The 4,432-nt window shown below is 40.7% G+C and overlaps 1 long non-coding RNA gene across 2 annotated transcripts; it reads left to right on the forward strand.

Moving 5' to 3' along the window:
* The first annotated feature begins 880 nt into the window (after window positions 1-880).
* LOC135288837 (uncharacterized) lies at window positions 881-2,899 on the forward strand. 2 transcript variants are annotated; one of them, XR_010351735.1, is made up of 3 exons: window positions 881-1,211; window positions 1,582-1,747; window positions 2,771-2,899. It is a non-coding gene; the product is annotated as an uncharacterized LOC135288837 (long non-coding RNA). The 2 variants fall into 2 exon arrangements; XR_010351736.1 differs by having other exon boundaries at window positions 881-1,113.
* The last annotated feature ends 1,533 nt before the right edge of the window (window positions 2,900-4,432 follow it).

The following is a 4,432-nucleotide window of genomic DNA, read 5'->3' on the forward strand; positions in this document are numbered from 1 at the left end:
AAGTTCATAAAATTAATTTAATGATCAATATCTATTTATTAGATCTCCACTGGCCTTTGATTTTTCAAAACCAAGACTTTTCAGGAAGAATAACAATTTTGTAATCTTTAAGCAGCAATAGTTCCTTACTATTTATTGTACCACAGCAACTATCCAGCATGCAGCAACTCAGAGAGCTATGAAAAGATGGATTAAGATCTCAAAAAAATAGAAATAAATATGTTTTTCACCCATGCAGGGCATATGTATCTCCAGTTATGTTCAGCAATCCTTATAGCACATTTGCAGAGGTGGTCACATCATTCAATCTAAGGCATTTAACATGGGGGCCTTACACAGAGATACAGTTGCCCAGGGAACCACTTGCAAGAACATTCTAGGAGAGCACCCAGACTAAGGACAGCTGTATAATTAGGCCAGATTCTTGACATTTATTCTTTAATTTGGCCCTCTTCTTTAAATCCAACCCAAATCACAGTGCATCTGAGAGGCAAAGACTGTTCAGAGATAAAGTAATACCAAGATATAAACTTCATCTACTGTAGTGGTGTGATGTCATGGCTTGCCTCAGTTCCCTTGGTTTCTCCCTGAAATTTCCTTTCCCAGGTGGGGTGTCAATCACCCTTCCTTTTCTCCACCCTTGACCCCTGCTGGGCACTGTCTTTCAAACCAGAAATTCCAAGGAGAGCATCGAGCAATTGGCAGGTTCAAAGGATGCTCTCCACCCTCTGGGGGGCCATTGGCCCACCCAGGTGTCCCTCTCACCTGAGACCCCCTCCCCCTGTACCTGGTTGGTGGTCCCTAGGTCCCCTCCCCTGCCCCTCTCCCCAGGTAAAAGGGCAAGCAAAGCACGCAGTCGGGTGTTCTGGTGGACAGATCTGTTGGGAGAGTTCAGTGGCGTTGTTGCAAGATTCAGAGGCCGTGCCACCAAAATAAAACACTGGGTTAAAAACTCTCTATCAGGACCCACTCCTTTCTTCACCTCACCTCAAAGGTTTCTCCAGCTCAGGAAGGCCTGAGGAGTGACCCCCTCAACAGCAAGCTCCAGCCCACAAGCACTGGATCTTGGGACGTGCCCGGACTTGTCCCCACCTGCCTTAGCTGTGACCTCAGGTACTGAATAGCATCTCTGGGGAGGAAGGACCACAGGTGCCGCTATTTGGTCAGCAGCCAAGCCCAGACAGACCAAGGCAGTCCCGTCTGTAATATTGGTAAACTCCAATAATCTACTTTATTAACTTTGTCAGCAATGCATGAGCCTGATTCAGAATGACCTATGTTGCCTTGAAGTGGGGTGGAAAGCACAACACAGGATAGTCACAGGGAATGTTATCTTGCCCAGAAGAGCTGAACCCGGGGTAATCATCCTTCTAACATTATCCCAGTAGCAGAGAGGAGGGACTGTGTCTCCTGTCCCACTGGGTAGAGTTAACTTCCTTCCCAGTAGCTGGTATGGGAGCATGTTTTGTATTTGTGCTGGAAATGTTGTTGATAATTCAGTCTTCATTGCTGCTGAGCAGTGAGGACTCCTTACACAGAGTCAAGACCTTTTCTCTCTCTCACCCCACCCCACTGGCAAAGAGGCTGGGCTTGTACAAGAGTGGGAGATGACACAGTGGGGACAGATGACCCCAGCTGATCCAAGGGACATTCCGTACCATATGGAATCATGCTCAGCATGCATCGGTAGGGAAAGAAGAAGGACATTTGGAGTGATGGTGTTTGTCTTCCCAAGCCACTGTTACAGGTAAAAGACCCCTGCTTTCCTGGCAATCACTGAACACTCGCCTGCACATGGGAAATGGTGAATGAATTCTTTTTTTCTGCTTTGCTTGTGTACATGACTTTTTCTCTATCTATTAAGCTGTTTTATCTCAACCCAGGAGGGTTCTTGTATTTTTTATCCTAATTCTTTCCCTCAACCAATCAGGACAGAGTGAGCAGGTGGCTATGTGAGGCTGAGTTGCCAGCTGGGGTTAAACAATGGAAGTTTTCCAAAGTCACCATCATTCACGTTTCAGAAAACAATTCTAAAATATTATGTGTCCATGCTCAACAAGACATTGAAGTTTACTTCACTTTGCAACCATCCATATTTACCAAAATGTCTATGTGCCGTGGCAGTTGTGCAGAGACTTATCACTCCCATGAGGCAAATATTATACTGCTTACCCAAAAACAAGCAAAAAATAACTGAGAAATTATTTTCATTTGATTTAGTCTGCATAATTTTCAAATCTAAAATACAGCTAAACCTGCCACCCCCAATTAATAAAACTGATTACAAAGCATGAAAATAAAATTAACACAAATTCAAACAAGTCAAAAAGTTCAGTTCTCAACTGGATTATCAAATCCCCAAATACCAACTGTTTTCTAACACTAAATAAGGTAAAACCATATCCCCAGCTACTGTACGTACAAGGCATTTTACAAAGGCATCCATTTCCATAGGTAGGATCCTGAACTGGCCTTGCTTCAGAGTATATCCAAGCAGAACTTCCTCAGCCCGGGGGAACAGAGATGTCACTCACTGACAGAGAAGCTCTATTTCCAAACCTCGTAACATCTGGAACATAAAGGGTATAAGCATCACTAGGATCACAAAGTGGTTTCTGTTCCCTTTCAATGCTTCCCCTCTACACTGAGCAATATTGTGCACAGACTGGTTCTTGGTAGTCACAAATTTAAAAAAGTAAAAGCCTTAAGAGCCAAACCAATAACTACCTTGTAACATTTTTAACTTTTGACTCATTCTTTTATGTTCCAGTGCACATAGACCAATGCAGCACAGGCATAGAAATAATGCTGTCACTCAGGAACAAGTTCCTGTGAAGAACAAAACACCTCTCTTCGTGCAACCAAAACTTCTTTTACATATACACTTCCAGAACAAGGGATGACTTATAGACCAAATTCTCTAAGGAATGCAGAGAAGCCACTGCACCACAACCTTAAGATCACAAAGTAACAAAATGTGGTGCAAATTTATCACAGTTAGTTGTTAAAAGCAGCAGAAAAAGTGGAGATATTATACATAATTTATCATTATAAACTAAAATAAAGCCTTGCTGCTTTATCTCCAAGGAAGAATGACAGTAAAGGAAAACAAGACTTATCCAGAACATATCTGGGGTTCAACAGTCCAGGGGCTGAGATCAGTGTAAACATTTCATGCAGGGAAAAGACTGCAGTTAGAAAGATAGAAAAAATAGAAGGAGACAAAATAAGAAAATAAAATGCTTTAGATGCAATATATGTTTTTATTCTACCCCAAAGCTACACAACTCAGCCTGGAACATGTTTCAGGCCATCCAGAGAATTACAAAGGGATTCCTACACTTCCACTGCTAAGACATTCTCCTTTAAATTCATCCTTTGATGCATCCAGCCACAGGTTGACACTTGAGGTACATCAGGCCATGGAGCTCCACCATTATAACTCCCTTCTAGAAGAGAGACCTCAGATTCCTTCAGACCCTCATGCTTTCTCAACTTTTTCCTCATTCCTTGTGGGTTTCATTTCTTTGTGTGTTATATTCCTATGGTAACTTGTAAAATTATATCACAAATAATGCAGAGAATATGCTGGTATGTCTTACTTTATGTCACATACTCTGGGAAAAAAAAATAAAAATTAAGCAGTCATGACTGCTCCTTTTCTTAGCCAAAATGGCACAATTTACTCATAGCCTATCAGTGGATGTACCCCACTGCATGTGCAGATAATTCTCTAAGAGCTGCCATAATTCACAATCTACTTTCTACCAATGGAAGTCTCAGTTACCATTGTCCCTTTCTAAAATTCCTAAAAAAAAAAGAAATAATTCTTTAGAAAGGCTTCCAGTTCTCCTTTTAAATTCTAACGTGGCAGAAAGCTCTCAAAGATTAGCATTCTCCAGCTCCAGGAAATGCAGAGATGCACAGCAGACAGTAAAAAATATTCTGTCTCCCATTTTAAAGATTCTCATCTAAGATTTTATCTTAACTTACTCTAATTACTTCATTAGATTAATTTCCTCTTGTAAAATGACTATAAAGTAATCTCTTCCTCTGGTATGGACAGCAACAAATAACACAAAGAATGGTCATATTTTATTTTCTCATCAGAGCTTGAAAGAATCTATTATAAAGTGTAAAGATCAATGGCAGAGAGGCTCTGCAGAATTAGCACAGACGCAATATGAATTCTCTTTTTAATCTTCCATTTCTTCTGTAAATACAAGTACATAATCTAGGTGTGCATCTCATATTTGCAGCTCAGTGCTAATAAAAATATGCCAGAAAGCAAGGTAATGATAACAAATTCTTTGAAAAGGTGCAAAATGACACAGAAGAATTATAATGAGTTTCTTACACTGCAGAGTCTTTCTTCAATTACTCAGGAGATAAGGATGATTTGAGGACTTTGTCATTCAATTGCAAATTAAAG

Source organism: Passer domesticus, chromosome 1, assembly GCF_036417665.1.
Source record: "Passer domesticus isolate bPasDom1 chromosome 1, bPasDom1.hap1, whole genome shotgun sequence".
Classification (NCBI taxonomy): domain Eukaryota; kingdom Metazoa; phylum Chordata; class Aves; order Passeriformes; family Passeridae; genus Passer; species Passer domesticus.